The 13,636-nt window shown below is 40.0% G+C and overlaps 1 long non-coding RNA gene across 1 annotated transcript; it reads left to right on the top strand.

The window, feature by feature from the left end:
- Positions 1 to 60: 60 nt before the first annotated feature.
- Positions 61 to 12,647, top strand: LOC119932001. Its single transcript, XR_005452273.1, has 3 exons — positions 61 to 278; positions 2,814 to 2,949; positions 12,561 to 12,647. It is a non-coding gene; the product is annotated as an uncharacterized LOC119932001 (long non-coding RNA).
- The last annotated feature ends 989 nt before the right edge of the window (positions 12,648 to 13,636 follow it).

The raw sequence follows: 13,636 nt of genomic DNA on the forward strand, positions 1-13,636 counted from the left end.
CAGACTGCAATGGATTATGCTGATACTACCCTGAGTAATGTTGATACTAAGACATGCAGGAGACGAGCATGAAAGTAGGTCACTGAGCCCAAATTTGGCTTGTTAGGCAGGGGACCAAAGTCCAGCTCCTCTACTAACTTTTCTAGAACTGCTGGATTCAGAGCAAAGTAGAGGTTAAGGAGAATCCTGTACAAGAGGGATAGGCACCACGCCGCTGAAGTTAAAAACTACTTTATCACTCTTGCAATTCGCAAAGTTATAAACTGGGAGGAAGGCAGGTGAGTGAAGGAGGCCTTGAATGACTCAACTCGTGGCAAGAAGGTGGTTCAAGGTCGTAGCTCAGTGGAAAGAGCCCGGGCTTTGGAGTCGGAGGTCATGGGTTCAGATCCCGGCTCCGCCACTTGTCAGCTGTGTGACTTTGGGCAAGTCACTTCACTTCTCTGGGCCTCAGTTACCTCATCTGTAAAATGGGGATTAAGACGGTGAGGCCCCGTGGGACAACCTGATCACCTTGTAACCTCCCCGGAGCTTAGAACAGTGCTTTGCACATAGTAAGCACTTAATAAATTCCATCATTATTATTATTATTATTTATTACTATCGAACCTTAGAGGGAATCTAATAGGCCATGTGAGGAAGTGAGAGCAGATTAGTCAAATACAAAACAGGCAAAACACATTCAAAATATGCAAATGTTTCTATCCTAATGCTAGAAGCCTGAAAAATGAAACCGAGGAACTGGAATACCTGATGGCCAGTGAGCGGCTTAATATACATAGCCCTCTTGAGACTTGATGGAGAGAAGAAAAGCAATGAAATACAGTCCTGCCATCTTATAAATGTTATTATTAGGGTATTTAAGTGATTGCTGTGCATCAAGCGCTGTAGTAATTACTGGGGTAGATACAAGTCTATCAGGTCAAACAGTCCCTCTCCCACAATCTAAGGTGGAGAGAGAACCAGTACTGTAACCCTATTTTACAGTTGTATTACACTCACCCAAACAGTATACAGTGTTCTGCACACAGTAGGTGCTCAATAAAATCCAATGATTGATGAGGAAACAGAGGCACAGAGAAGTGACAGAGAGGGAGGTGTATGTAAGGGACAGGTAAATATAAAAATCTTGCCAAATAGGAACAGCATGGATTAGGAAGGCCAAAAGGGATAGAAAGCCCAAATTTAAACATACAGGAGAGACTACCATGAGGTAAGTGATCAGGAAACAGTAAATGAGCCTGGGGAAGCTGTAAAACTCAGGAAGAGAATTTCCTTTTTCCAGAAGCTGAGAACCTACTTGACTACTCAGAATGTAGTCTACCTACTCTTTCCAAGAGGGAAAGAAAATTATAGGTGGGTACATTAAAAAATAACCACATTCTAAACTTTCATTCTGTAATATTTTGGTCACCTTGGATTAGCCGTCTTAAAGGATATGCCATACCCGGAGAATACGGCTAGCAAAGGTCAAACTTTCACCATGACTGAAGACCCTTAATACCAAGAAAATATTTTCCAATTCTAGGAGATGAAAGACATGAAAATAAAGGATACATATATAATCAACTGTATTTATTGAGCACTTACAGTATGCAGACCACTGTACTAAGTGTTTGGGAGAGTACAATGTAATGATACAACAGAGTTGGTCCGACATGTTCCCTGCCCACAACCAATGTTACTGAAAGAATGTTACTGTGGATGCTATTAAAAAAAATGTTACTAATTTTTCAAATTGTAATTTTGAGTCAAGCTAAGGATTACGCAAAGGTGAAGTTACACAACCTATACCAATAGTTACAATTATATAACAGTTAGGCAAGAGGCACCACCCCAAAAAATTATTCTTGGCAAGTAACAGAGTTTAAGACATTAAGCAATGTTGACCACTAATTCACAGGGGTATGTGATCCAAGGAATTACACCCCAACTGTTTCGTCAATCATGAATAGGAAAATTATTAAGGTGAACTTCTAAATCTCACAAATGAAAGTTAGGAAATAAAATCTCTCCTATGTACTAAAGGCCTACCCCTGACAATCAAAGGCCAGTGCGAATAACTGGTATTACGATTTTTAAGTTTCCTAAGTTTAACTCACCTAAAAATAGCTCTGGGGGACTAGTGGATAGTCAAACTGTAAGACTGCAAACTTTGCTCCTCACTAAAACCAACACAAAAGGAAACCCTCTCACAATTCAGACCCAGTGCCCCTGATGTTATGGCAGAATGGAGACAGTCAGCTGGAATCAACTGAGAAACACTGCTCCAAACCAGTTCCTAAGCTCTTTCATCCTGCAATTTCCCAAGAGGACCCAGACCATTTGTTCTTTCCTACAAATGACTAAACCAGAGCAAATGAGTTTAAACTGCAGCAAGAAAGTGTTGCGCTTGACCTAAAGAAGAATAATTTGATTGTAAAAAGAGGCAAATTACAGAGGTGATTTTGTAAACAAATGCCCAAAACATGTCAACATTCAGGTATTCATTTCCCTGGACCAGAAGAATTACTGAGGTCCTTTTCAACGATCCCCTCCAAACCCCTCTGAAGTGGTCCACAGACTCTGAACCTGTTTGTGAAGTACTAGGCTAAAAGAATGTAAAACTTAGAACAAGGAAACTTTTTCACTGTAGCAGTCATCTGGTAACTTTTATTCCACAATGCACACTTCAATTGAACACATTAATCTGTATTTCGGCTTTCAGAAACAAGCCGTCTCTTCCATTTTTAGCATCCTTATAGGGCCTGAAACATACAATCTCAGTTCCAAATTAGCCAGGAGAAGAACAAACCTATATACGCTTTCCCTACAAGGTCTGGAAAGAAGTTGCTGAATGCGACCAGAGACACACCCAAATGGAAGCTGAGTCCAATACCTCTTAAGAAAAGATTTCCTGGGGCAATCTGATCCAAGCCAGCTCAGACTTGAATCTTCATGCCCCAAAACCAGGTGAGCTGGTGACACTTATTTAAAGCACCATCTGGAAGCACACTGCTTCCTTAACGAACATGAAATCCAATTACCCCAGGGCCCAAAACTCCAGGAAAAAATGACGCTTTGGAAGAGGAAAGTAGGAACAACAACAACAACAATAATAATAATAATGTGACAACAATAATAATAATAAATGACAACAACAATGGTACTTTTTAAGTGCTTACTAGTAGTAACTGTTTTGAACCTCCAAAAGCTTGTTCAGGGTATTGAGACACTGCATCCACAATGTATGGAACAATGCACTAAACAGCCCACTAATGGTCTGAAAGAATTAGTGTCCCTCCCAAAGTGATCATTTATAGTTGCTGAATAAATTTAGGAAACAGAAGAGCTGCACTTAGCAAAGAAGTAATCAGTGGCTAAATTAATCACGGAATACCTCCATAGGCCCCAAAGTATAAAATTGATAAAATAATCTTTTTTTAATTACTTCTCTAGAGACTACTCAAAGATGCAGGCCCAATTTCCTATTCGGCCTCACACATTTACTCTGGATTTAGCATCCAACATGAGGCAGCATGTTTCAAATGTGATGAAGAAATACAGATGATTGATTTTTTCCAGGGCAATGACAGCCCTTTAAGTTTTATGAACGCCCGTCCAAAAAAATAAAAGTCCTATTTCCGCGCTGTGCCCTTTTCAGTGCATGATCTTTTAACCATCCAACTTGATAATGCCCATTTTCATAAGTTACTACTGTCCATTTTCAACTATATTGTGATAGCACTACTCTGAATTTAATTAGCACCTTCCAACAAGCGGTTTGGACTGCCTGACATTTTATTAATCTTCAAAACATCTCTGTCAGTTAATGAAAGCACAGGGTATGTCACCCAGTTTAATGAGAGGGTATTAGGCATAAAAACACACAGTCAGTCAGTGGTAGAAGACACACTTGAAACCAGGGTTCCTGATAGTCCTGTGTTCTTTCTCCTCTGCTGCCTTTCAATCACCTTCTTCATCGCCATTTGTTCTTTTCACTTGCCTCTTATTTTTGCTAATCTCTTCACTCCAGCCAGTTTCTAATTTGATCCAGCTTTTTATTTCTCCAAACTCTTCCTCTCTTTTATTGTATTTTCCATTTGTTCTCTTCCCACACTCTCAAAAACCTACATAATGATAACCACCCTTACTAATTGCCTCAAAATGGCATTTTGTCCAGATCCCTGATTACAGGTCTAATTTATTTGGTCTTTGAGGGGGGAAAAAAAATCACAAGAATGAGTTGTAAAGCATATTTTCTTATGGGTCTGATGTTGGCCCCTGGAATACCTTTCAAGGTTCCTCCAAGTAAAATATTCTAAGTTAGGCTTCATTTAATTACAAACAACAAGATTCAGTGAACCTTCATCATGTCAGGAGGCCATTCCCTTTCAATCCTATCAAGTAAGGAATGCCTCTTCTGAAATAAATGGAATTGTCAATGTGGAGCCAAAAAAAAAAAAAATGATGTCTCTAAAAACGAATTGCTAAATAGAAGAGGTGAGCAGAAGGTGAGCAGGCTTTTGTGGTCTCTAAGACAGAATGAAGAAACGGGGAGGAAAAAAAGATAAACCATGTCACAACAAAGCATCAAAGGAATAAAAAGCCTCACCCTGGGATTTAAGGCTCCTAATCTCCAGTCTATTTACCAAATTCTATTTCATTTCAATTTCGCCAAGTAGTGAGAAAGTGTAAAGAAGCAACATTTCCCAAAGTTCTGAGTAAAAATTGGAAGTCTATTGATGAAAAACCACATTCCAGAGGTGAAGACAGAAATCAAGACTTTCAGTGAAGGGAGCTGAAAAGAATGCCATTTTTTGCAAAGTATGTAATTTCCAAGGCCCTTGCCTCTCCTTCCATCCTCAGTACTCGGCCAGTAGTCAGTATTCATTTTTAGCACCTTCAATACCCTTTAAAAAAAAAATCCTCCCCTTCTTCCATACACTCAAATGCTGGGCAATCATTGATCCTCACACCTACTTACTTATCCTCTTATATTAATCCTGTATTTCTCATCTCTCCCCACCCCTCTGAGACCATGAGCTGTCTTCCCCATCTCTGTTTTTCTCCACTTCCCAGGAGTCAATCGTCTTTATTGGGTGGCTAATGAGTGTTAAGAACTTGGAGGAACACAGGCAAGGGCTGTAATTCAGGCCGAGATGAGTCCATGCTTTTGACAGCTGTGAGGGTGGGAATTCCTCTTCTCAGTAAGAGACTCTGGGCCTGTCCATACCCACCACTCTATCAACCTCAGGTTCCAAATGTTCTGCAAATGCAGTGTCATTTGCCCTGTCAGCTTCCTTCAGCACATAGCAATGATGCCTAAGCCAAAATAAGACACCAAAATAAAAATGATGCAAGTGGCCTAGCCATGGGATTTTTTTTAAGAGCCCTGTGCAGACTTCTTCTTTCAAGCCCTTGCAAGTCTTAGCTGTCCTACTCTGTCATTTATTACATTTCTCAAATTCCTCAAACTTGCTTCTGCTGTCTTCAAACCCTTACTTCCGGCCAATGCTCCTTGACTCTCTGTCTCCAACTCCACTATTCACAAGCGTCTGGCCAACTCCCTCAGATTAAACCCAAAGATTTCTTTTACGTACTATTCTCCGAGACATCTCTGTCCCAAATGGCACTACCCATCACTCTCTCCTCCTCGGCATGCTCTTCGGTCCTTTGCTTCTGTGGCCAGATCCTTTTATACCAACACACTGACCCCTTTCCAGTGAGCATCTTTCAAGGCTCGGCTGTCTAACCATCTCTTCTCCCTCAAGGAGGTAATCCACTCATGTCTTCAGGTACCACCTTTTACATAGACAATTTAAACTTCTTTCTCGTGGCAACCTCTCTTCCGTTTTTAGGACAATTTCAAACTGAGTGTTCCTAACCAAGATAGTAGAGGATTCCATCTTCACCCAAACTGCCCCCTTTCCGGCTCAATTAGTTGACTGAAAGGCAAACCCACTGGAATAACCTACACATAATTCACATGTTATCTTGCCTATTCCTGCATGCACCTCCTACTGATCCTTGACACTTCACTGTTCTTTGTGGCCAATAACCACCAAGACTCTCTTTCTATTCTTTCCTCATTCTCCTACTCCATTCTCTTCCCCGGGCCACACATTACCCATTTCTTGAGGGGGGAACCTAGGGTTTTCTTCCCAGGCCCCGCCACCAAAACTTCTTTGACACCTGAGTTCCTCCGGGCATAACCCTAATCCTGGGCTCTCACCTTTTAACTTGAGTTCCCTGTCAATTCAAATCCTTTTAGGGTAGATTAAGCTGAGCTTTCCCCCAGTCCTCTTTTCTTTTCCTCAAGAAACCCTGGCTAAAATGAAATCTGACTCAAGTAAGGTGAAGCAGCCTATCCTTTTATTTTACTAGAGCAAGGTTTCAGTTTCATTCACCCACACTAGGCAGGGAATGTGTCTGTTTATTGTTATATTGTACTCTCCAAAGCACTTAATACAGTGCCCAGCACATGGTAAGCACTCCATAAATACGACTGGCCGATTTCTGTCAGATAACTACTCTGATCACATGACATCAGGTAGAACTTAAATATGTGAAAAGCATGATAGTCAACAACTGAATATGAATGGGGAAAGTCCACATACACAACACTCAAGTCTGCCAATGGCAAACTGGAGAAATACAGCTCACATAAAAATATTTTAATTGTCCAACTCAAGATGAAAGTGAATTTTTTTTTAGTTGAATTTTTAATTATTTTACCAACTTTTCCATTTCAACTCCAGAGATTTCCAACCAGCATGCCAAGCTGGTTGCCAAAGAAATAGGGACAAAGAAAATCTATTTTCAAAAAGGGAGTGATAATCCATAACCATAATCATCACCTACAATTGAGGACTCGCGAGCAGAATGCTGTACTGGGTACTGGGAGAGTAGACAATAAAGTAGAATATACAATGTCTTTGGCCTCGAGGATCTTATATCTAATAGGGGAAATAGGCAGATTATGATAAACACAAAGTCAAAGTCACATTTTTTGAAATTAAACCCCAATTTCTACCTCTGTCGCCAAATTAACTACTGCTAGTTATAAATGACTTAGAAGTTGAATACTTTTAGAAGCTTAATGCCATCACTGCAGTATATTTTACATAAAATTGTACTTCAGTTGAAAATACCCCACCATGACACTTCCTTGTGTTTCTCTCATCTTTTCACTGTTTACTAAACTCTTTTCTCACCACCACGCTCCCCTTATATCACTTTTCTTTTACTCAATCTCTCTTCCAGTAGTTTATTTTTACGGTGCCTCCTCTTTACTGGCTACTTGCCAGTCCTGAAGCCTTCTGATAACCACTTTTCTGCCCCTAGGCCCAGACCACTTTTGAAGCTCTCAATGCTCAAAAGTAACCTGATTGAACACTGACTAGCAAGACAGCAGCAGGATGAATTTTTACTTTTCTGGGCCTGCCAAACAAGGCTGGACCTTGTGGCCATGGAGTGACCAGAGTTTAAAAGTCACTGTTCAAGCTTAGGCCTTGACCTGTAGTCAAACTTCAGTTGTGCACAGTGACTTCACCTTAATATATCGCTTAAGCCTAGAAACATGGCGGTCAAAATCCACTTCTCTGACTGTATACGTAAAAAAAAAAACTGACTAGCTCGCCATTAACAATCACACATTTCAAACCAGAGATGAAACCAAGAAATGGAGGCAGTATTCTAATGAACTACTACTACTAACTACTACTACTAATAATAATAGTATTTGTTAAATGCTTACTGTGTGCCAAACGCTGGGGTAAATACAAATTGGACTCTGTTCCTATCCCACAGGGGGCTCACAGTCGAAGTAGGAGGGAGAACAGGTACAGAACCCCCATTTTACAGGCGAGGAAACTGAGGCACAGAGAAGTTAAGTGACTTGCCAAGATCACACTGCAGGCAAGCGGATGAGCCAGAATTAGAAGCCAGGTCCTCTGACTTTCAGACATGTGGTCTTCTTCCTGGGCCACATGCTCTAGTGGCAGGCCTCAAGCACATTTTGGGAGCAAAACTGGGAACATCCACAAGTGATGAACTCTGGTTTTGTTCACTGTCAAAGGAAACTTCCAAAGTAGAGAGATGTACTCATAAAACGATGCTTGGCTTTACTTTGCAACTATCTCATGCAGGATGGAATTTTGACAGGGAATGTCAAACACAGGCTTTGGGGAGCTGGGGTAGGGAGTTGCATAAAACTACTTTTGGTTTTGGTAACTTCTTACCTAACACTGCCTGAAATGCCCAAGACCCTGAAATATCATTTTTCGCATTCTGTGTTTAAACACAAGGAACCACCCCCCCAAAAAAAACTTTAATATGCTTAACAGCCAGTTTTTTTTTTTTTAAGTAGGCCTGAAATTACTTCTGGGGAACACTTTCAAGTTGCAACTTTCATGCTGGGCTATCACCTGTTCTACTGAATTCCCTAGAGTCAAGTGGCCCCTTCTCAGGATTGCACCTGGAGAGTTTCCAGTACTCTACCAGTCTCACCTATGGGAAGGCGAGTCAAGCAGAAGCATACCCATTCTATTCCAAGCTTAGACAGTGGCTAGCAAGTGGAAGGCAATCAGCTACAAGTCAAAACTTAGCTTTGCTGGGCAGCAGCAGCATGGGAGGAGTCAAGGGAGGAGACTCTAGTTTACTAAGCGGAAGGTGACAATGGTAAACCGCTTCCCTATTATTACCAAGAAAAATCTACGGATACGCTACCAGGATGGCTGCAGGTGAAGAGTGGGATATTATGGGAGAGACATGTCCATGGAGTCTCTATGGGTCGGAAAAGACTCGACAGCATAAGACACGACAAAGTCAAGTGGGATCTAAAACCTGAGCCATTAGTTTTGGTCAATGAGTGCACAGTTCATTCCTGGGATTGCCTTTAGTGCTTACCCAAATTTTAACTATTTTAATACAGTCACATCTCTCTAAGATACTGATGGAAAACACAACTCTCCTAAGCTTTTGGCCAATAAAAATTTGCTCCCCCAAATGTGTATCATTTTATTCAGAATTGTGGAGGTTCTGTCATGGGAGTGTTTTCTAACCTGCTACCTTTTTCACTTCAATGTTAGAACTCAAAGCCACAAGAGAGATAAATATCTGCTCACCTACCTTCCTAAACCATCACTCTACACCATAACCCAGGGTAATAGAATTACTACCTCCTGGCTCTAAAAAAGAGTAGAAACAAAATAATGGCACAAATTCAGAACGAAATTTGAGTTAAGAAACTGTGTCCTCTAGAAAATCTCTGCTGTGAAAACTCAGAGAAAAACTAAAGTTTCTCTTTGTTAGCCACAGTTTCTAAATCCAAAAAGCCTTAGCCCCTTACAGACTGACCAAAATTCAGATTGTTATAAAAAGAAAAAGCTGAGTGTGCCTAAAGAAAATGTAGGATAAAAACATATACTTCCTACTCAAAAAAAGGAAAGATGGATTAATATGGCACTCATTTATTAGAATTTAATACCGTGGAATTAGGTCGTTCAAGTTCTCAAAGCTTGAAGGATGCTTTTAAAACAGACCCTCTACAAAGGTAATGTTGAGTTAATAGCCTTTCAATAATTTTTAATGGTATTTGTTAAGTGCTTACTATGTGTCAGGCACTGTACTAAGTGCAGGGGTAGATAAAAGCTAACCAGGTTGGACACAGCCCATGACCCTCATGGGGCTCACTGTATTTTACCCCATTTTACAGTTGAAGTAACTGATGCACAGAGAAGTTAAGTGACCTGCCCAAGGTCACACAGCAGACAAGGAGCACCTGGGTCACTCTGATTCCCAGGCCCTTGTTCTATTCACTAGGCCATGCTGCTTCTCTAATTTCCAGGCAATTTCATGTTTGGTTCAGGCTGCTCGTTTGCTAGCTGCTATAATTTGGTTTAATGAAACACTGTATTCACAAAGCAATTACAACTGTTTCTGCTATGGAGTTATTAGAACTCTGGGGTAGATCATGGATAGTATTCCCCCCACCCCCCCCCCCCCCCCCCCCCCGCCATCTTAACACTGAGATAAGATTCATTTCAAAGCACAGGGATTCACATAATAAATCTAAATGTGAGTTTCATAAATTAGGCATTAAAGACGTAGCAAAAGATGGCCAGCTGATTCTGAGCAGAGTTCAAAACCTTTTCTAAAAGGCCAAGTAGATTAATGCTCATCCAGCATGAGAACTGTGTACCAGAGGCATATACACGAATTTTGAGCCAGGAAAGTCCTTTGGGCACTGCACTTCCATAGCCAACTAGTTGTAGGTATAAACATGTACCAAGGCCCAAGGCCCTGAGCTCTTCACAAAACACGATATGCAGAATACTGGCCAGTGGGATTTTTAATGGGGCGGTATGAACTATGGATATAATCCCGTAATGTAATGCAACACTTTTCTGTTCCTAACGATTTTCTCCCTCAACCTGCATTTCACTGCTAAAAGAAAATTACCATTCCAAACCTACTCTGGTTGAAAATGAAAAGGCATTCTCATGTTATCATAGGAAACTACTTAAAATATAACTCTTACCAAAATTTCATATGCAAGCACATGAACCCAAAATGTTGTATATACGCTCATTTTCAGCACTTTAAAAAGGTGTTCAGAAATTTTAAGAGATAAAAAGGCAAACAAAAGTCCATAAGCTATTTGGAAAATATCCCCTCCCACTAAAAATCAATATAAACTGAGGCTCAATAAATGCACTGTTCTACTATCAGTGACTAGTGAAAAAAGTCCAGGTTGAAAAGCAGGTTATCCTATATCCAATTAGCAAACAATAAGCTTCTGTCCTTTACATTTACATGTAATACGCACTGCTCCAAATATAATTTGTATTCCATTTCTAAAAAATATATAAGTTGATATTAACTTTTAGTTTAAAGAAAACACTTTCAGACAAGATTTGGAGTAACCTTTTTTAATTTGACCAATATCATACAGTCTCATCTTTTGTATCTGAAAATATTTTCCACAGCATTATAAGTTGTGTCCGTAAATATAGCTGCCAAAAGCAATGTAGAAACAATGTCTTCCATACCAATTACGTAAAGTGGTTAATCGGCCTTATATATAGCAGACTTTGGAAGCGAACTTTGGTTCTTGACTGTAAGCTACTTGTAGGCTGGGAATGTGTCTGCCATTTCTGTTAAGCTCCCAAATGCTTAGTATGATGTTCTGCACCTTACTGCACACAGTAAGCACTCAAATACCATCGACTCATCGTTGTTACTATCTAAACTCACAATAGATTCTGTATCCATATGCGTACTTGTGCTAAACACTAAACTTTAAAACTGAAGCCCAACCATTTAAAATTCGTGTAGTGTATTTTTTTCAAATTGTGCTTCCCCATATTTTGAAACTTGCCTTTACTCACACTGAACAAATCCTCTTTTCTTCCACTTCACTAACTATAAATCACACTAATTCCTTTCAAGTTTACTACTTCGTCAACCTCAATAGTTATACCCCACTCCACAAAAAGTCAACAAGGCATTTTGATAGTGGAATGCTTTCAACAACAAATTCACTGCTTGAGTCATAATGCCTTGTTTCCATTTGTACACACTCAATTCAGAAACTGAACCTCCAACAAATGGAAAGGAAAATGGCACTTCTGTTTTGCCAGGCCAAACAAACTTAGGACTTTAAAAGATACTACAAGCCTTAACAATGTTTAGTGTACGTGATTAAATTACTGGCTTCAGTACAACCAGAATTTCAGGAACTTATTTTGGACCTGCTCAAGAAAAGGTGGGCAGACCCTGCAACCACCCAGCCCAAACCCCTTCCACCCCCAGACCAGAACAGGACACACCTGTCAAGTGAGACAACTGCTTGCCCACAAAACTGTGAGCTCTCTGTGGGCCAGACTATTTCCGAATCAAGTACCCTTGTACCTTTCCCCAATGCTCAGGGCAGTGCTCTGTGCAAAATGCTTAGTGAGCGTATAAAAGTTACTGTGCACATCTCCAGAAAACAAGCACTCAGTGGCAACTTCCTACAGCAGAGGGATTTGAATTAAATGTAATGTTCAACTGTAGTTACCAGAAATAGGGAACCAAAGCCAAAGGGATAGCGAGCAGAAGTCAGGATTACACACAGAGTCAAATTAAGATTCTTAGAGCATTTTCGGCATGGTTGCTCTCTGCAAATTAGAACATGGTGTTACAGTGATTACAGCATAGTTTATAGTGCAAAATGCTAGTTAATAGCCCGTTCTTTATGGTTAGGCATTTCATATTAAGTAAAAAGGGCACAGAGGAAATTGCCCTTTCCTCAGATCTGCCACTGATTTCAGTGAACTAAACCATAACCTTTGTACCCTAATTTCCCTCTCTGCAGAATGAGGATAATGTTACTTACAACCTAAAATAACAAAGGAGTCAAAGATAAAATGTGTACTCAGTAATGTGCCTGGGAGAAAGGCATTATTAAGTTGAAAGGCTAGGGGCTTATCCAGCAAAACAGCTTCTAACCAAAAGAATAAAAACAAGATGACTATTCCAGATCCTTTCCTATGTGACTAACACTTACGGACTTTTTTTTTTAATCTTTGGTGATCTAGGGTGGGGAGAATGCAGAACTAAGGGGACGAATGAAACCTGAATGAGTCAAAAGCAGAGCCTCTCGGGACCAAACAGGAGAAAATGTGGATGGTAAAAAATATCTGCTATCTTCCCAGTTTTGAATTTCTTACCCATCTAAAGAAGCACAATGGGTAAAATTATTCTTAGTAATTAGTTTTTTAATACAGAAGATAAATTTGCTTTGAAATGTTATTTACTTATCCACTACTGTGGATGATTTTAAACTGATAGGGATAGAAGGAGTACGCATAATCTGCTACTGCCTCAACAATACAAATTAGGCTATTCAGGCAACAGAGACTAGGGAATGATCCCAATTTTCCCCATCTCTGGTTGCGCTGTCCCTAATTTGGAGAAACATTTTAAGAAAACTAGTGCAGTAATACAATTGTGATGAGGAAGGGAAGAAATGAGCCACTCCCTGAAATTCTCTCATTGACTGAATTTGAATGCCAGGATTATATATATTTTTTTCAAATCTGGTATTATTTTTCCACTGTCAGTAGGCTTGGCCTCTCCACCTCCCTCTCCCCGCAACCCCCCGCAACACAAAGACAACAAACACAGGCTAAGTTCCATAAGGAATTGTACCACTACTTCTTCGAAATAGGGTTGACTCACATCCCAGCAGTAGTAACTGTAGAACAATGATAGTACAGGTTTATTCCATTATACCACCAGGTTATAGTCCTTGAAAATGTGATTTATCATGGATACATTTTCCCACAGACTTACATGTAAAAATTGAGATCCATCCAGAGCCTCTGGAAAATATGAAATTCCTCCACATGTTAATATATTGAAATGCTAACACAACTACTACTTGAGTAACTCAGAAGTACATCAGAATTTTTCAACATGAGTTATTATAGGATTATATTAGTGAAAAACCTGTCCAATAGCCTTATCTTCTTAAAGCATCCTGCGGCAAGCTAGATTCTTCTGAACACCCCTGTACAGCTTTAAACCCCTCCCTCCATTAAGGTCTTTTTCAATCATGTTAATCAGTTAATCTACTTTCTTGAAAACTGAGGCAAAATTTCAATCCCAAAAT

Source organism: Tachyglossus aculeatus, chromosome 9 (genome assembly GCF_015852505.1).
Source record: "Tachyglossus aculeatus isolate mTacAcu1 chromosome 9, mTacAcu1.pri, whole genome shotgun sequence".
NCBI classification, from domain to species: domain Eukaryota; kingdom Metazoa; phylum Chordata; class Mammalia; order Monotremata; family Tachyglossidae; genus Tachyglossus; species Tachyglossus aculeatus.